Source organism: Acanthopagrus latus, chromosome 16 (genome assembly GCF_904848185.1).
Source record: "Acanthopagrus latus isolate v.2019 chromosome 16, fAcaLat1.1, whole genome shotgun sequence".
In the NCBI taxonomy this organism is placed as follows: domain Eukaryota; kingdom Metazoa; phylum Chordata; class Actinopteri; order Spariformes; family Sparidae; genus Acanthopagrus; species Acanthopagrus latus.
The window spans coordinates 21261798-21282771 of NC_051054.1; the positions used below are offsets into that span (position 1 = coordinate 21261798).

At 42.1% G+C, this 20974-nt stretch overlaps 1 protein-coding gene across 4 annotated transcripts in view; it reads right to left on the reverse strand.

Annotated features, from left to right (window-relative positions):
• lrfn5a (leucine rich repeat and fibronectin type III domain containing 5a) overlaps window positions 1–20974 on the reverse strand; it is a 156495-nt gene that overhangs the window by 105740 nt on the left and 29781 nt on the right. For 2 of the 4 annotated variants that reach the window (XM_037072674.1, XM_037072672.1), the window contains exon 1: window positions 647–1412. The exons of the other annotated variants lie outside the window; for them this stretch is intronic. The gene's annotated coding sequence lies outside the window, so the exon portion shown is untranslated. Of the gene's footprint in view, window positions 1–646; window positions 1413–20974 lie in introns of those variants that run through there. 4 annotated transcript variants of the gene reach the window in all.

Genomic DNA, 20974 nt, shown 5'->3' on the forward strand with positions numbered 1-20974 from the left:
TGGCTTTACTGCTGCTAGACACACACACACACACACACACACACACACACACACACACACACACACACACACACACACACACACACACACACAACACACAAGTTATCTATCTCTGGCGCGCTTGTGTGTGCGCGCGCTTACACACACACCGACGTGTATTCACAGCACTCAACTGGGTGCAGCGAAATGTAGACCACACACACACACACACACACACACACAGTCCCTCTAACGTATACTGGGATCAATTCTGACCTTGCAGTGTTCTCAGGGCTGATGTTCCTTCACAGTAGCACCTTCTCTCTCTTTCTCTCTCTTTCTCTCTCTCTTTCTCTCTCACCCCCATCCACCCCGCCATCCAAATACACCCTCCCCCGCCCCATTCCAGCACCCAGACTAAAACATCGATACAAAGACATCTAGAAACACCTGGCCCCCGTCTCTTCTTCCCTTCCCTTGTTGTTACCCCGCCGTCCCTCCGCTCCGGCAGACGCATTCAGAGAGACGGACTCGGGGACAGGAGATGGACAGAGGAGGAGAGAACTGAGCCGACATTTTGCACGTCCAAAAAAAAATAAAAAAAAATAAATAATACAAAATAAAATAAAATAAAATAAAATAACAACAAATGGAGTTGGAACTTTACCTCTCGGTGGATGTGCCTCCTGCGCTCAGCGAGTGTCAGGGCGTCATTCTCTCCACGTATCCCATAATTAGAACGACAGTGGTGGTGACAGTTGTAACTCCACACAGATAGCTTCCACACAAGAGAATGCGCCCCATAAATGTATGTGGATTCTTAGATATCGAGCTGAGGGTGCGTAATATCCTTTGGGTGACTGTAAATTCCGTATGGGTTTATAGTTCAGTCCTGTCTTCCAGAGGGGTGCGTCCGTTTTGCATTCTCACAGCGCCCGACGACTACATCCTCCTCTTCTCCCCCCCGCTCGCTTGCGCTCTCTCCCCGTCTTTTCCTCCCGGTTTCATCCCTCCATCCGCGGGCTGAGGGAACAATCCCATCCGGGAGAAGCCTGAAATGAATCCTCCTCTCCCCGTCAGCTGCTTCTTCTCCTCCCTCTCTTTCTCCTCTTCTCTTTCTCTTCCTCTCCTCTTCGCCCCGGCGGTGCCGCGTCCTCTCCTCTCCTCTCTCCTTCCTCCTCCTCCTCCTCCTCCTCTCAGCCGCTCGCCGTCCCCGTGCAGGTGAAATGGGAAGAATTCCACTGCAAGAAAATCCCCCCAAAATAAAAACAAAGATCCCAGGTAAAAAGATTTCTTTTTTTTTTTTTTGTAAAAAAAAAAAGTCTAGTTATTCCAGTAAAACATCCCCCAGAGTTTGTAGGGGAGGAAACACTCCACAGGAGCTCCCGAGGCTGGCTGGAGACTGCTGGCCGACGCAAGGAGGGATTTTTGGAGAGCCGCTTCTCTCTCTCTCTCTCTCTCTCTCTCTCTCTCTCTCTCTCTCTCTCTCTCTCTCTCTCTCTCTCTCTCGCTCTCTCTCTCTCTCTCTCTCTCTCAGTCTATGTTTACGTCGCTCGCCCTCTGTTCACTCGACTCCTCTGCAGTCTGGAGTAGAATGGAGGAGAATTAGGAGGAAAAAAAAAAAAACTAAAAATATATAAAGAGAGTAGAATTCAAAGACAGTGCGCCGTCCCGGCAGAGCTGTCGCCCCGGTCAGTCCCAGAGAAATCTCTCCCCCCAGGTCCGGTCCCGCTGATCCTCCTCGGTGCTCCTTCGCCAGGTCCGTTAATCCGGCACAGCGCAGCGGGCGCGACAAGCCTCGGGTCTGATCCGAGGAAGGACTGCGGCTTCCTGCTGTGGATTTCAAAATACACCCCAACCGTGTATCACCTGGAGCCTGACTGGGTACCCTGCGTCTGGACTGTTCCATTAAGCACCAGCATCACACCACATCGCTCTTTAACAGCTTTAGGGTTTCCAAAATCTCCAGGTTTGGTCTGTGCGTGTGAATGTGATTTACTATGAACCCTGTACGTGGACGATGTCAGCATTATTATTACCCTGGATATTGTTAAAACCATGGCTCTTACTTTCATTATTCAGGATTATATTCTGCTACCGCCACTTTCACAATATGTTTAGTTTGGAGGGACAGTAAGCTTCATGCAGGATGAACAACACAATGGCAGTGGTGCCAAGTGTCAAAAGCATGGACTGTTAGAACAGGGGCCCACAGCCTGTTAATGTCCCCTTATGGTAAAGCACAAGGATGGCACTTTTTTAAAAAAAAAAAAAAAAAAAAAAAAACATCTAGTATGTCACACAACAAATGCAGTCTAAGACAAGCCACTTATTCTACAGGCCTCATAGAGTGAAACTCCCTTGCAGAGACATGATTTACCTCTAGATTACAACAATAAAAGTCTGGGGTCAAACTATATGGAATGGTAAATGGACTTGCATTTCACACTTGCCACATTCACCCATTCATATATGTACGGATGCTGCCACGCAAGGTGTCCAACTGCACATCAGGAGCAAGTTGGGGGTTCGGGATCATGCACAAGGCCTGGCAGGATTTGAACCAGTGACCTTCCAAACACTCAGATGACCTGCTGTACCTCCTGAGCTTCAGCTGCCCTGACTGTGACAAATGAATCTGGGAATAATGTCATCAGAATTGCTCGAAAGAAATGATGACTTACTAATTGTATCCCAGCTTCGGCGATCAATCATGATGATTTTCAAATGTGTCATATTACGAATGAATGATCCTTTCACCATTTAATGACACGCCTGTATCATACAGACAGTGAGGATGACGTGTGTGTGTGTGTGTGTGTGTGTGTGTGTGTGTGTGTGTGTGTGTGTGTGTGTGTGTGTGTGTGTGTGTGTGTGTGTGTGCTGACCCATGCCTGCTTTACACAACCCACATTGTTCCATAAACTCGTGTCATACACTCGTGCTTTTATTTTGAAATACACCTGACCGTATGTCCGGCCTGGCCCTCAGTAGCCCTGTCTGTCTTGACGCAGTTTAAGCCCTGCTGCGTGGAAGTTGTTGAAACCCGTTTTACTGGCTGATTCTCGCACCGCGGCGGCCGGCAGCCTGTCTGCCCTGTCAGCCGGCCTGCGGGCACAGGTGAGGCTGATGAGAGAACAGTCCTGCTGATGCGTTCAGCTCTGTCCTCAGGTGTGGATGAGCTCCGAGTCCGCCCTCCGCTCCGCGCACATGTCCGCGCACCGTCGGTAAAAACCAGAGCGTGAGGCATGTGAGGGAGTGTGTGTGCGGCTGCCGTCCCAGAGACAGGCTGCCACCTCCCGAGATCACTCTCTTCACACCTGCTGTGCTCCGGCTTCATGAGAAGGCGTTATGAAGACACGGGAAATGAGAGAGCGGCGTGTTCTACTGACTCTGCCTGTCTCTGTGCTGTTTTGCAGCATGCTGCAAGGCGCTTGAGAAGGGTGGAAGCGACGACAGAGGAGAGGAGTGAGGAACACACCTCCATACACTCTGTGGATGGACTTTGTTATCGGGCTGACATTTTTACTTATTTATTTTTTTCCATTGATGATGCTTTTGAAAAAGTTGATTTTCCATTTGTATTTGGGGAATTGAACAACATGTCGATGTGCCTCCAAATGGGTACTGCAAGCTGGGACACACACACACACAAATAATTGTTTCCATGCCAATGAAAGGCAAAAATCAAAGAAGATGCAAAAGATGATCTGCAACTAAACCCTGTTTCCAACACATTGTCTTCAGACACCTATTGCTGTTAGATGTTAGTGTGCCCTTATAAGCTGTTCTATTATTATTATTATTATTATTATTATTATTATCATCATTATTATTATTATTATTATTATTATTATTATTATTATTATTATTATTATTATTGTACAATAATGAAAGATGAGGACCCCCAGTATAGACAATCATGTCCGCTGTAGGCTGGGATGATGGACGAGAGTTGCGATCTCCTACTGTGTTCAAGTCCAGTTGTTCAGTTTTGTTATTATCTTGTTTTCAAATCGTTCTGGCGGTTATGACGATACTGTTCCACAACACTCAATAACTTTAAGCAGTGGCGGACTCACGATGTTTGAGGGGGGAAAAGGACAGCGGCTGTTTGGGTCTGGACACCAGCACACATACATCTGCAGTATATTTGTAAGTGTTAGAGAGGGCACTTGTCTCCACTGGAAGGGAAACCCCCTGAGGGCACTTTATCTTGTTTTATCTACCACAGGGATCACCTCCCCTGCACCTGTGTCCACCACTGATTTTAAGCCTCTGATACAAAAGATTCCTCATCTGCTGTACAATGGCTGCCCAGGGCTCCTCAGGGATGGGTAAAATGAGGAGTTTCACTATATTGTGCTCAGTATGATTGGAAGTGACAAACAGCCCTCTTCTAAACCGATAATCACATTCTGACTTCACAGTGGTTTTATTAAGCTGATAAATCTGACATCTAGAACCTGGAGATAGTAAGGTTTGTGCAGGGCACTGATAAGCCTGATAGACATCTGCTGGAGCAGACGCTGGAGGGTCTATGGTCTGGGTTGCTCGACCAGAAGCAAAGTTCTTCAGAGGATGGTGTTTAACAAAATGTTTGTTTTTCTCTCCATTTTCCATAAAAGGAAATGCTATATTCCCCAGAGCTTCATTAATGCATTCCAGTGTGGAGCAGGACACTGGTGGACTCAGGACTCGTGAAAAGAAAAAAAAAAAAAAAAAAACAACAACAAAAAAAAAAAAAACATAGCAAAAGTGCCATCTTGGATGCACCGACCCTGTTGGGTGCTCATTCAGTGGATAAAACTTAGTTACGCACCCTCCTTTCACTATAAATATATCATATAATCCAAAATAACTGTGCTTAATTGATCTTGTTAAATCATTTCTTGTGATGTTTAATCACGTTCAGTTGTAGGAGAGCACTGACTGATCAATGGTAGTAACTTGTAAAACTACTGGTCAGGCCTCATCATCACCAGTCAATCAATACCTGTAAAAAGCAGAGCTTGACATCACATTACTCAGTGTTCACAGACGATGTATCAACGTGGTGGAATTCTGGAATTACAATTTATAAATCACCTTGAAGAGAGTTGAGAGAATCTTGCAGGGTGCAAAAAGGAGCCACACGTCATTCTTTAATAAAAGACAAATTAGATACGTGTTGAGCAGTGTAATGTTATAAATCTCTGACTGAAGGTAAATAAGCCTGTGTATCTCATATGGGATTTATTGTTGTGAATGACTGACAACAGCTATCGGTTGCAATAATAAATCACCCTTATACATGTGGAAAGGCTCAAGGTCCCTTAACTAATATTGAGATCAATGGTGTCTGGATTGGTCTTGATTCAATCTGATATCTTCTTTGTTTCATGAGTGTCAATACAGACAATACAGGGATGCTAGTAAGGAGAAAGCTTGTGGGTGGGTGGCGTATTTACATTCATTCATATGTCATTGTTACTTCTTTTTTAAAATGTGGTCGTATGTGAACTAAAAGCACTTGGAAATCGTTCAGTGCAGGACAAAGTGTTATCACTGCGTCACAGCATGATTGACAATAAATCAGCGTAATCCAACCTTCAGGCTACTGCTGCTGCCAATCAGTTTATTGATTAGCTCTTAACAGCTGTTAAGGTCATTGAGACATTGTCAGGTGGCTGCTGGGATAGCTCCCTATAGACATCATCATTCATTGGTTAACCATTTAAAGCCTAATCAGACTTATTTTTCTGAAGTCGTGTCTCAAGTCATGATCAGTTCTGATATATACCACTTTGTTAGTGTCGAGGGACACCTGGGAGCAATAAATGCTATTTTCTATTGTTTTACAGTACATAGAAGTGAACACAGTAGGGCAGGTCTGTTGGGGCTTGATAGAATTGTGGATCACCTGTCACTCAAAATTCAATAGTTTTGCCTTTCACTGTTCATTTCACAGCTTTACGGTGACATTCAGCACTTCCTCGTCAACTGTAGTCTGCTAATTTACTATAGATCACTGGATCTCTGCCTTAGTACAGGTTGTGTCTTAAAATAGACAGTGTAGGTTTTTGTAAGACAGTTGATGGTTGAGTCTTATCCCCAGCTGCTTTGGGTTGATGGCCGATGCCTACCTATCATCTGAACTGACAGCATTTGACAAGTTGGGAATACGACTCAATCTTCTCAACTGTTTTATAACCTGGACCTTTAATGAAGGGGTCCATCTATGGTTGTATCCACTGTGTGTGCTGTAATAACCTCAACAATACATGGTGGACATTAACCCTGTTCAGGAGTGCTACACAGCTATTTGATTTGTACTTATGCAGTTCCTAAGAGATACTGGTCTGCATTGTAACCAGTAAAGCAAGCATCCAATAAATGGATCCTTCTGCCAAAACTGACACTTGACTATCTTTTTAAACTTTAATGGACATTCTTCATGCATCTGCCACCACTGGGAGATATACAGTAACAGTAATACAGTAATATAACATCTTATTTAATAGATTGGGCTGCTGAAAAAGTGCGAGAGAGTTAATATTTCAGTTTTTATAAATCAAATTTAAATCACATTAAAGACAACATAAAAGTAGTTATATGCATGTGTTTTTCTTTTAGATGGATGAATTTATCAGCAGTAGCGGTTTTGCTGCTCCATCTATTTCTATAGCTGCAGTATAAATTGAAGTTTCCAATAAAATTCATGTGCAATTCAGCGCATTGACATTTCATACAGACAAATGTGGTCCTCTGCTGACAACACAAGCTTGAACATTTTGCTTTTTAATGTCTTCTCTTAACATCTGTTGAATGGATTGTAATGAAATCAAAGTCATCAAATACGGCAGCTTGGTCAACGGCCTTGAAGGGGTCCGCAGTCAAGTTAACAATAATACGTAATACGCAATGTCCAGTTAGACTTTCAATTTCTAACCTTCAGTTTGTAAAAAAAATCTATAACAAGGGGCTGGCTCTTAACAAGCATACAGCCACAACCAGTCACTGACCAGTGCTCCCGATGTCCTAAGCCACTAAAACTTCAGGCTTCCAGTGATGCTGATCAGTGCATTGATTGTCTGATCATCTGGAGACCATGTTGGAAACGCTGGTAAGACTGAAATAATTGGATGGCTGGGTAGAAATCCCCTCAGTGAGTCTTGGATCAGTGATCAGAAAGGTAGACATCCAGTATCCAATTCAAGATAAGATCTGATGTAAAATTCTCTAGGGCCCCTTCGATTTATTTTGCCATTTTTAAACTTCTGCTTTCAAATATTCTCCTTTTATGACATCTTTAACCTCTCATCACATTTTGATGAATCAAAATATACCGACTGCACATGTTGTGTTTGTTTGTTGCCAGCCCATAATTTGTACTTTTCGACCTGGACTTAGGACCTAATCCTTGAAATTCCCCTCACTTGCCAAGATTTGATTGGGTCAGACACAGAATTGGCTGCCAGTAGAGCTATAAAATCCCCAACCCTGGTAGTGTTTATGTCATAACTCTATCCACCGAGGCAAAAGCTGAAGATGAGAGCACAAAGGCACTGTCAGTATCAACATTAAGCTGCTGAAGCTTTAACCTTCTGTCACTGTGGATCAAGATATTGATTAGCTGTTATGGCTATTGCAGACGGCAGCAGGTCATATTGGCTGAAATCCTTTCGCACACAGATGAGTGGTCAAGAAAGTACACACTCAGCAATGAGTAAAAGCCTTAATACAGGACATTTTTTTTCCCCATGACATCTTACACTTACACATTCATTTTCACTTCAGTTGGGTGTAATGGCTACGGAAAATAACGTTAAAGCCTCAATTTTTTCTGAAATGACCACAGAAATAATACTGGCTTCACTGGATGTCCATGTCTAATATTCCAGTAAGTTAAACACCTAAACCCAATTAACACCAATAGAGACTAGTGTGGTTTTATGTGGCTGTCCTCATGAAAAAACAAGATAAAATAAGCAAAATAAGAAAGCAGCTTATTATGATCCATTGTTACAGTGGTTGCTGTGACTGTATCTGCTATAGTAGCTATTGCAACTAGAGGTGGATTTCCTCGTTCGATGTCGAGGTTCAGTTCCCGTCGGTCAGTTCAGCAGGAAGAATCATTCATATCGTTTGTTCGTTCTTTCGTTCAGTCACGGAGGAAAAGGAGGAAGTGAGGAGAGATAGTACAAAGAGTGTAAAGTCTGCATAAGGAGGAGATCAGTGAGGAACAGTCAGGTTAAACAAGCACAGACCATTCCCCCAGTGGAGCACTTTCAATGTCCAGTGTAAAACCCAAAAGTCAACATTTAACACTGTGAAATCACGTCACATGCATACATGATGTAATGAAAGTTACTGAGGTAACGTAGGTACATTTGTAAGGGAAGTTAGAGACATAATGTAGGGATTTTAATCAAAAATACAACCTTTTCCTGAACCTTACTGAATATTTCTCTTGCCTAAACTTAACCAAGCAGTCTCAAGTGGTTTTCTTGTCTTAACCTTAACACATAGTTATCTTGTCTAACCCTTACCAAGTAGTTTGCTTTCCTAAAGTTAACCAAGTAACATTCTTGCCTGAACAGTACCAAGCAGTAAGTGCCTTACCCTTATCAAGAGGTTTTATTGCTGAAACCTAACCAGACTGTGACTGTATGATGAAGGTCAAGTACTTGACTGTGTTGCTGTGACAATGCAACAGTCATGCTGTTTGAGGAACTGTGATGTGTGTAATTTTGGGAGATTTTGACCATCGACCAGTGCCACTACTAAAGTGATCTTTCCAGTGATCAGTACCAAGCTGACCAAAGGTTTACATTAATGATAAGGTTTTAGGCTGCCTATATGCTTTGATCACAACAGCCAGCATGTGTATTGATCTGATTTTGAGCTTCTATATGGAACTCAGCATATGATGGAAAAATGAAATGGAAAGGTACAAAATGTAACTCTCAGAAGTGTGTCTGTTGAGGCCCTCTGATCACATTGTTTTAGTCTAATTTCTAGCCATGGTACAACTGTGGAAGTAATAAACAAATTAACAATACTGTGATCAATTGTGTCATTATTAAATATTGGGGAAACTGACAGCAACATGCAAAACAAATAGACTCTGATAGTTCTAGGCAGAACTGTGCATTATTTATACAAAAGCAAGACTAATCCCTCTTTGGCCCTATTTGATCCTGATGTGGAACTCAAGTTAATGAGAGGTTAACCCTCATTAAATTCAACATAGCTGCCAAATCTAGCGGTAAAAGCATCTTGGCCAATATGCCGGTACAGACCTGCTGTGCATAATAAGGGTGAGCTTTTTCTCTGTTATCTGCAGTCACAATGTGCAGCACATTCATTTCAGACCATCGGATAACAGCTATTCAGCACCGTGGCCAGTGTTAGAGCCACTTCAACACAGTACAGCTGCTTTTCAAGACTGAACATATCGAATCAAACAAACACTGACCTGAATTGTACGAATTAAAACTACAACTAAAGGGGTCTAAATGTTTTTTTAACTGCATTTGGTCCTCGATGTGTCACTACACTTTTTGGTATACAGCCCAATCGACAAAATAAAATGGTGGCAGTTAACATGTTACAATACGTATCATATCAGGTTCACATAACCTTTTTCTACCCGACCGTCATATCGGGAGGTGGAGGGGTTGCCGGTGGAGTTACAGGCAAGAAGGCAGTCAAGCCAGTGGCCACAGTTCAAGATTGTGTTTTACAGGTACTTTAAGCTGGAAAAAAAAAAATAAATAAATAAATAAAATAAAATCTTTTCCTGAACCTAACCAATTGGTTTTGTGCCTAAATGTAACCATACTCTGAGAAGTGCTGTCACAACATCAAACTGAAAATGTAACACTGTTGAAATCTAATGTCACTACATAAAGAAATGTAAAGCTTTAGCATACACGTACGCGTTTTCCAGAAACGTACATTGCAAACATTTGTTCTGGTTATTGGGTTGTGGTATAACAGAGAAATGAACCCTACAGCTGCAGAGGAAAAGTATTCTTTTCAACTGTAACATCACTGTGTCCCCAGTGGTAGATCATTCGCTTTGCTGCTCTAAGCTTAAAATTTGTTGCAGTCCTAAAACCACAAGGTAAATAATATAAAGTTATTTGCACGGATTTTATCATTAAAAACCTGGGTGTATTAGTCAATACAGCAGGGTGTATCTACAAGCAGATTTGAACAGATGTTTGAGAAGAGCTGGAAACTGTGACTAAGGCAGACTATGAGAAATTTGCTTTAAAACAGACATCATCACTTCGGACTACAGCAAAGACGTCAGTATGTTTAAGCTATAGGGATCAACGACAACAGCAAAACAAAATGAAAAGAAAACTATTATCTGTTAAATTGCAACCACATGAAAGAATACCGCCATTGGTGAATTATTTAAACACTAAAGTTGGCCTTTTATGCTTTTGAGTCATCTATAGTGCATGAAGCATCTACACATACAGTATGAGGTTCATTAGCAAGAGAAGTTTTGACAGCTCTGACACAGTCCGCTTTGTTCCAGAATAATAAGGCTGAGAAACCCTTTTCTCTCTGTGCTAAAGCACACACACACACACACGCACACACACACACACACACACACACACACACACACACACACACACACACACACACACACACACACACACACACAAAATACGGCAGTTATCTTTGCACTGCTGCAGTGAAGCCAAAAGCCTCCATGATAGAACACTCTCCTTTACCATGAATATCACAATTTCAAGTGGAACTGAAATGAAATTTTAGCTCCCTCTCTTAATTTTTTGTGCAAGGAAATATATGATATAATAAATTGTTCTTTTTGGCCTTTTGGCTTTTTATTGAAAGAACAGCTGAAGACATGACGGGATCAGGTTGAGAGAGAAGGGGAGTGACACGCAGCAAAGGACCGGGACCGCTGCAGCGAGGACAAAGCCTCTGTACATGGGACGCCTGCTCTACCCAGTGAGCTAAATGGCGCCTGATGATGTAAAATTTCTGCAGCTATTGTGCACACTGTATTTATACCAACCCTAGTTCATATGATCTTATTGTATTTGTCATGGTAACTGATTGCAGTTGACTGATTGAGCTCTATCTGCCTGCAGTTTTGTCAACAGATTGCCATCGTCTGAACCGCTCTTTATCAGGGAGCGCCACCATATGCCTTTCCCCGCACACACGCACCGCCGTGGCAAACAACGTTGTTAGCCATGTCGGGCAGGTGCGCTTCAGGTCATAACATCTGCTCTGTAACCCAGGAAACTGTGCATGTGTGTTTGTGTGTGTATGTTTGAGTGTGTGAATAGTTTCCAAAGCCAGGTACATGTTCCATTCATGGTGAGATCTGCTCCTTACTCTCTGCCTCGCAGTGTTATCTCCCCTGACTCAGATAAGGCTTCTAAAAAGTGTGTAGATGTGTGTTGGTGTGTGTGTGTGTGTGAGAGAGAGAGAGAGAGAGAGAGAGAGAGAGAGAGAGAGAGAGAGAGAGAGAGAGAGAGAGAGAGAGAGAGAGAGAGAGAGAGAGAGAGAGAGAGAGAGAAAGAGAGAGTGTGTGTGTGTGCGCACTGCCAAACAGATAAGCCTTTCCTGCAAGCCTCTTATTCATGCAGCACCTAACAAGACAAGGCCACGATCACTCTGAAAGCGTCTTTTACTTGTTTACACTTCAGCATGACCAAAGAGAGCCTGTGTGTGTGTGTGTGTGTGTGTGTGTGTGTGTGTGTGTGTGTGTGTGTGTGTGTGTGTGTGTTTATGACTGTACCTTAATGCATGTTATATGTGCGTCACCGGAAGTGTTACTATCTGAGCGCACACGCATGCACACACGGGCTTTGTGTGTGTGTAGCCGTGTTTGCCGTCTTTTTTTTTATTGATGGTGTGTTTCTGTATTGTGTGTCTGCTCTTGCGCGTCCGTGTGTGTGTGTGTGTGTGTGCGCCCTGACAGATAAGCCTCCCCCTGCAAGCCTCTTATTCGTTCGGCGCCGAACAACAACAAGGCTGGCATTACTAATAAACTCAGCCTCTACCCTCTGATATGAGCAGCGAATTTAGAGTTTCTCAGAGAGGCTCATACGGGCAAGGCCGGCACAATGTAAGCCCCAAAACACTCACATCGGCAGAGAGACACAAGGAGCAGAGAGACAAGGTAAAAGAAAGAGAGATGGGGCATTGGTTTGAGTCTCTGCACGCAGTGTGTATGCACACCAACACACCATTAAAGCATTCCGGTCAATGGCCTCACAGAAACTCATACGGAAACGAAGCAAAGATAGTATGCCGCATGACTAACGGAGATGTCCCCTGGGTCGAGATGCGTCGTCACTTCAAAGACATATGATGATAGGTTTCTTTTTATAACTTTGTATTATTATATTATTGTTATGCACACAAGGGTCATTTTAAAACAACTGCAGTCACTCTAATTGATGCCCATTCATTACAACGCTGATTCAAGCCACAGAGTGCACACTGGGAAAAAAAGCTCTCCCTAGATTGTAAAATGCTGTTCACCTTGGCGACATTGGTTTTAATGAAGGGTTTACTTACCACCAACCAGCTGAAAGAATACGGCTGGTGATACGCAGTGTTTTTTTTTATTTATTTCTTTTTTGAGTAATTCAGATAGAAATTGATTGATACATTGATTTCAATAAGTTTGAATACTAAAAAGTACACAGCCAGGACGGTGTACGAAAAACATGTGCTTATCAGCTAGCTGATGTCATTACTGACAGTTTTCGCCCCTCACACCTGCTTTAAGACCGCCACCATCATCCCTGAGCAGAAAATGTCTGTCAGTCACCCCCATCCTGATGAAGTGCTTTGAAGAACTGGTTCTACATCACATCAAAGACAACATCCTTGCCGGCTAGGACTGTCACAAGTATGTATTTAAAAAAAAAAAAAAAAAAAAAAAAAAGCCATATCCACTGCCCTCCACTCAGTTTTCACACACTTTGAGAAAAACACACCAGTGAGCCTGTTGCAGTGGCTTACATGATCCTTCTTTATCATGAACACAATTACTGTGGTTTATTTTGGACATTTGATCCAATAAACACCATCCTGGTGCAGAAACACTCACTATAGACTATAGACTGCCAAGCTCTAATCACAATTACAGCTTGTATACATCTCATCATTTAACAGACTTTGTTCACACTTTTCCATTAAAGAGGCCCCAGGTGATCTGTGTGTGACCACAGAGAGGAAGCGGAAGAGTGAGAGCAAGAGGTGAAAAACAGAAGGATGAGGAGAGAAGATGAACCAACACATCTAATTCATGCATCACTTACAATGTTGCCATTTCAACTTAAACTCCTTAGCCTGAGCCCGGGAAACTGGATTGTGAATTTAGCTCAATTTGAGTTCACTGGGAGGACAAATGTGCACAGTGTCTTACTTTGAAATACTGATTGTGTCAGTGCACAGTGTAAACAACTGATCTGTGGTGTTTTAATGAAAAAAAAAAAAAAGGTTTTACCTGGTGAACTGTTTTCAATTTTGTGTTTAGAGTTTTGAGGAATTTAGACAAATGCAGGAGTTGAGTTTGCTCATATGGTTTATCATTGTTTGTGCTCTGATTTCCTGCTCAGTTGATTCATCCAGATGCCGCTGCAACACAGTCAAGCAAAACTTCGACAGGTTTCCTTTTTTCTGGTACACAGTATGGGAAACCTTAACTCCGCTCCTTTTTTTTGCCCGGCATGATATTCTCTCATATGACGCTTTTCGATGTGGTGCAGGCGCTGGTTCACACAACCAGTCACGTTTGGATGCCAATACAGATAGCAACACTTGTGAAGAGTTGATGTAGTCTGTTGTCACTAGCAATGCTGGGAAATGGCAGATATATGCAGTAACTGAATGGTTTTTACTCTATGATGGCTCTCAAGCCCGTAGAAAAGCAAACTGGCTCTTTAAAGGTTCACAGGTTAATTTACTGTCATCTTGTGTAATGTGACATTTTGGACATACATGTGTAGCTTTTACAACAACATGTGTGCAAAAATGGCATGAAAATATACAGAGATTTGGTGGTAGTTGAGTTTCGGAGAGATATTGAATGCATTTCTTTCAAAGCAATTGAACGATTAAAAAAAAAATAAAAATGCAAAAAAAGTGTGAAGTAAAGATGAGAACCCGAGTCTGATGATCCTGATTCTACAGAAAGCTTCTCAGTCTTGGCACTGGCTTCGTATGACTTCCCTAGACATCAGAGGAGAAGAAAGTCAGATATAAAGAGGAGGCAGTGAGTGGGAGAAGAGGGACAGGATGGAATGAGTCAGCTCACTACGCTTCAGCTTTAGTTCGGGGACTGAAAACCTATATAGCAAAGAGACACATTGAGCCAAATCATAAAGCCGGTTCTGCAGCCTGCTGTATGAGTACATTCATCATCGCAGTCTGTATCTTTGGCACCACAGTCTCAATGCATGGAAGCTTTTACATTTTACTGTTCTAAGCCAAAGCAGAACTCTCTCCTAAATGAACACAAAAAGGTAGAAGAAATAATGTAAAGCCCCAGTGTCACTGAAAATCTTTATCATTACAGTATGCTGGGCCCCTGAGCCTACACAGAGCACAACACACAATCAAAGCATCGACGTCTTTGCTCCAAAGCTGCTGTGAAAATTAGTTTGACGGGCTGGAGTAACCCTATTAATACCAGGGAGAGTTCTCTTCTTACAGTAATTGACTAAGAAAGGATGGTCCCGTGCTATTCAGTCACTACAGGAAAGCAAGAGCACAGACAAATGCCTGAATAGGAAGACTGTATAGTGCCGCAGCGTATGAAATACAGATAAATATATTAATGTTAGGGACTAGTGTGTAGGATTTAGGGAAATTTCAGGACAGACATGGAATATAATTTTCAAAATTATTTTATAAAACTAGGAACCATTGTGTTTTCATCTTACTGCTAAATCCTATACACAGGCAAAAAATATGTTTTTTTTTTTTTTTTCAGAAAACATTATGGAGGGAAAACATTTTCTAATTTAAACTTTTTAAAAACTCTTCACTGTGTACATACAGATTGACACTACATATCTCTGAAAGCCATGCTAAAGCCTCTATCAAGCTAGCAACAGTCCTTTATGCTAGCTGCTAGCATAAACATACTATGTAATCAAAGACAATGCTAATACTAACTTAGTTTGAAGTTTACGGCACATGGTGGCACAGTATTACCTCACAGCAAGAAGATCCTGCAGCCAGATCTGGCTGGGGTCTGAAGATTCTTAAAGTAAAGGGAATGCTGTAACTTTTGTGGGCATTTGGTTTTTAAGTATCACACACATTATAATGTTAAATCAAATATCTGCAGAAAAAAAAAAAAATAAAATAAATTAATCTAACCACCAACATCTTCCTCATGTTGATCAATGAATTCACATTTTGAGATATTTCATCTGCTCGTGGAACAAAGGTTATGAGGCTTTAGGATTCGTCCTCGGGGTTGTCATGTCAAACCTAGTTTGACCTGCCAAAGTGATACCAAAGGAAGTGTCAGGGCATCACTAAAGTCAGCAGGCTTCCTCCTCTGGGGGGCATAAATGGCTTATGAGCATTTCATGGCAGTTCGCCCAATAGTTGTTGGGAAATTTCAATCTGGATCACAGTGGTGGTGACTGACACGTTGTTCCTCAAGCCATGCTGCTTGTGTGGCTAAAAATTACCTGGCAGTGGTGCAGTCAAAGAGAGTAATAAGGCAGGCCTCTCAGTAGTATGCACTCCAGGTATATCTAGAAAACTCCAATTCATGTAAGGAATTGTGTATGTGCATATTTATTGCTTTGGCTTGATGAGAAGAGCTTACAGAAGCAACTGGAATGAAACCATTACTGTTGATCTGTTTTCCCTCTTCAGTAACTGAACACGTTATTACAATTCAGTCATCTTCAAGACATTTATTTTTTAAAGAACTCATAACAGAGCAACAATAACAATGCCAAGATCAACACAAGTGCCAATGAAAACGACGTGAATATAATTTGTCTTTCCTGCATTCTCTTTGTTACATGTTATCTTATCTCTGCCTCTTTGTGAAGCACCACTCAGTTTCCAGTCGAAGTGGCTCTCTGTGGTGCGGCCTTACTAGTGGACATTTTGAGTTACAGACAGTTTGTCCTGTGCAGCAGGGTGTCACTCTGTAATCTGCCCTGCAGAGACGGGCTACCACTCTGTAACTGACCCTGACCTTTTGACCGGTTTGTTTAAGGTTGCGAGGTCAGACCAACAGGAAACTGTGAGAGAAACAATGTGCCAGCCTGTTACACAGTCAGACAAACATTATCACACTTACATCCAGGAGTCTGCTATGAGGTGACGATGCTAATCACACCCAAACCTCACTGTAAACTAAACACACTGCTGTGGAGTTTGCTAAAGGTTTTCTCCGGGCCAGTGCTCTGCTCTTCTTATCACTGCGCAGGGTGGATGAACATTATCTGCTGTTTAATACATAAGGCAGTGATTAAAGGTCTGTCTATATTCATGACTGAACTGATGGAGCTATGAGAGGCAGCGGGGTCATTACAGGATAAGGAAGATAGTAAATTAAACCAGTAGGAATTCTTTTCTAATCTCCCTCCTCCTCCTCATCACCTCTCCTTTCCTCAAGTTTTGTTCTCTTTTCAGCAGGGAAGTGGCAGCCGACATCTCTCACTCTGTATCTCTTTCCTCCGTCTTCGCTCACACTGTGTGAGAGGCTATTACTCAGTGTGGCTTTTTGATTGGTTGATTGATTAATGGTCCAGCGGACCAGTTGGTCAGGCTTAATCCCACTGCAGAGCGGCTGCTGCAGGTGAGGCTGTGCAACAGTCAGGAGAGGACCCATAACAATGACTTTCATTTTCAGGAATTGGCTTTGTTATTGTCATTCCAGTTTTAAAAAAAGCCTCATAAAGGGCTGGGCTGACAGGGTTTCAGCCTTGGATGTTTTTGGTAAAGACTTCTTTTTAATACGTTTCTGTTCATCAGCCCTCTTTCTGAGCTGCCAGCTCTTTAAGCGCAAGACTCACACAATTGCCTCTTATCATGGGAAGCCATGCCAGTTCCCAGCGTTTAAAGTTGATGAGTTTTATATTATTGTGGAAACAGACATGCATGAACACAAGTCTACAGCTGTTCGCTCTGTCAGGGAGTGTATTGTCTAGTCATGTGCAGAGCAGCAGCTGAGCCGTGAGGCTCAGTGTCCCTGTTGTCTTTCTCAGTCAGTTGATTTAACACCTGTTATATTCAAACGTTCGCAAGCTTTCAGTAAGTAAGATTTGGTTAGTGCTAATCAAGCTCTCTTTTGGCTCCATCATCAAGTTATTGTTCTACGGTTGCTCTTTTTAATTTTTGCACAGTGTCTGTAAGTTTCACTGAGGCCCCGTTCACCATCCACACATGAAGAGCAGCTGTGCTTGAATCAGTAATCCAGAAGACCACCGACAAAAAACAGGTACATCTTTATGTTTCATATATGTTCATGTATCAACATTTTTACTGTTCAACTCATATCATATTTGTGTATATTCAACATGTCCCCAATCCCAACTTGTCAAATGCGGCAGCTCAGTCAGAAGCCTATCCATCTAACATCAGTACAGCATCAGACCACTGCATTGAACATGCATACAGAAGCTGCAACTTGCAGGCAAAATCAAAATGTTTTGAGATTTTTAATTTCACTGAAACCCTGCAGGGGTTTTTTTGGGTGTTACATTTAAAAAATTCAGGTATGTCTTTGTTCAATCAGAGAGCGCACAGTGGTACAGTCGGCAGCTACCAGGCAAGGCTAAGCCAAACCAGACAGCGATTGATGATTATTGATGGTGTAGAGACTCCAGAGCAGCGGTGAGCTGTGTACACAATGTGTTGTTTGTAAAAGTAGTGTTTTCACTGGTTCTCTCTTTCTAAAATGAGGCAAGCGATGACTGATAACTGTGTGTGTTCAACATTTACATTTGATGAATTTAGTTACAAATTAGGCAGGGTTCTCTGCTTTGGAGGGTTACAAATTCACTAATATTTGCGCCATAGAAATAATGTTAGAACACAGCAGTAATATCTGCCGAGGGTTACATTTAGTAATGTCATCAGGCTCTCTGATTTTCTTCTCTAGTATTTGCAGGTAGTCATATTAATGTACATAGTCTAGAGCTGCCTTTCATTTTCACTGGTGTCCAGTCAACATTGAGATAACGCAAGTTAAATACAGCGAGATAAAAAAGTTCAAATAATCGGGGAAAAAGGGGAAAGCCCTTCGCTTTCATGCTGAGAGTTAGATGAGAGCATTGATACCAATCTCAGGTGTGTATAATAAATATGAGGCTCCATCCAGGAGACCATTAGCTTAACTTAACTTTAGCGTACCATATAAAGTGGAAGCAAGGAAACAGCAAGCATAAGAGTGACATATAGCGGTTTCATTTGGGTTAGAAGACTCCTAGAACTAAACTAATTATTGTCAGCACTTTCTCCTTAGTGTGGCCAGGAATTTAATGTCTTAATGTATTTTAAGTAATCTATAATGTATTTTCTTTTTTGTAGACTATCACTGAGAACATCACTGCTCACCCAAATAGTACACTCTGGGTGAGCAAGCCAACTGGAGGGCCCTTACAGAGATTAATGGCAACGCCTGAGTGTGCAATTTGCACTGGGTAAACTTATTGGAAAGTGTCCCCCATCCATCACCGCATATGAGAGGGTAAGGACAGTGACAGTGACAACACAGGGACCTTCACAATAATTAGTAGCTGGCCTGAAAATGATGAAAGTACACACTTGACAACAAGGTGAAAGCACAGTGTTGACAATATTCAACTTTGCCAAAATGGGAAAGAACATGTGCTAATAATGAAGCTGTCAACCCTTAGTGTGACCATGAACACATATAACCACAGAGGACATGATGAACCTTAAGTGATTGTCACAGGTGCACTTCTGCACACCTCAGTCTCCATACAAATTACCATCGTACCTTACCCCTGCCCAGCAGGAGAAGCACACTTATGCACACTTATGGTTTAAAGCCCTTGAGTGCCTTTTGTGCAGGAGAGGGATGGACTCTTAGCTCACAGACTCGACTTCAGGGACGAATCCTTAACTGCGAGATGCAGCATGGAGAGGTTATAAGAATCATTTATCTTCATTGCCAGCACATTATGGAATCTCTTGCCTCAAGCGTTTTGATGATTTGATACAACTGCACACTGACTTGCAGATCTACGCTGCCTTCTGATGGATGCTGAAGAAGGCAGAGTTCAAACTCCTCTTTCTATACAGTATTTGAAGTGTACATGGGTATCAGGAAATGACAAAAACAGGACAATTGAGGCGTGACTTTCACTGCAATAAAACCTCAACTCAGTTACTTCAGGTTTTGTCAGTGTTGGGAAACTGCTGAAGCCTTGAGTCTCAGATCCTATCAGCATGGCTCCCTCTGATCTCAAAGGAACCAAATGTACAGGCCCTGACAGGTGGAGACACCTATTATTGTCTTAATACTTATAGTAATCATAGAATCAAAACTATGATCCACTACTAGCTACATTTTAGGCTCATTGATTTTAAACCTGGACCCGATAATTACATTTCTTTGTGTGTAAATGATTCATACTTTCTGGTTTGGCACTCTAGATAAGGCAACAACTGTAACAACTCATCTCACAAGATTTAAGAACGAGACTTGTGTGTCTGGTTAAGCAAGAGATGTTATTATTTAACGAAAAGGTTGTACTCCTTAAGAATCATTTTGTCAGTCACCTAGAAGGACGACCTGCTGAGACAATCTGCTGGAAACCTTATGGGAAGTATGAATCATCTGCAGACCAAAACATGTAAATATAGAGCCCAGGTTTAGATAACTGGAATTCCCCTGTACAACTGTACAGTCATTGTTAGCTGACCAGATACTTCCAAACTGAGTACCTAAAGATATCTTTTACTGACTATCCATAGGACAAAATGACTCAAGAATTCACCATGTCTGTCGATTTCCAATCAAGTGTTAACTGCTAATGTTGGCTTCCAATATGTCTGAAAACAAACGCTACTTCGCTTGAAAACCTTCTCCGTTCTGCACAACCACTCCCATTTCCCTAGACCCGTCAACTGTACCACAAAACACACCAGCAAGATTGACTTCCATAGTGACTGCAAATGACTGACTGATGGTCAGCAGTAGTGACAGTGAACCCTTGGAACTGCAGAAGCAGCACAGCTTTCCTGACAGCTGTCATTCTTGTTACACACAAAGACCAATCCAAGAGCCCCTTGTGCTGCCGTGCTGTGGCTTTATCTGTCATTCAATCTGTGTGTCGCACACTCAGCAATGTGAACATACATTATGAATGCACTTTATTATTTATTGTATATAATGGTACGTACAAACCTTGTATGGCACAATGGATGAAACACTGTCAAAGCTACTCTGTGGAGTTTTTTGACCAAACTCTACGTTGTGAGTTTCTCAGGTAACACTGCACACAAAGCTGTTGGTGGTTTCGTTTTATCATACTTTATAATGATCAACAGTGGACTGCTCTTAAAAATCTGGAGCCTACATTATCGACAACGCAATTAAGCTTCTGAGTGACATCGCTGGAGGCAGGTTATCCAATTACATGCTGCTTACTCTGGAGCCAGACTACTTTTTTTCACATATGCTGCAGTACTCACCAAGACCTGTAAACACACTTTAATGTGTAAAATTGGTGGAATTACACTTTAACACATAAAAAAGAAAAATCCCACAGGGTCCTCCGGTGAAAAACTTGTACAAGACGACTTAAACACAGATCATCTTTACTGCTTTCAGAGACCCACAGCATGGATTGATGCACATTTCATCATCTGCCCATGTCTGAAAGGGTTTCTATTTCAAAAATCCTGACTGCGCTCACGTGTGGACCAAACGCATCAACCCCACCTGTGAACATGTCCACCCATGTGTTCAACCCATGTAATATGAGCAGAGCAT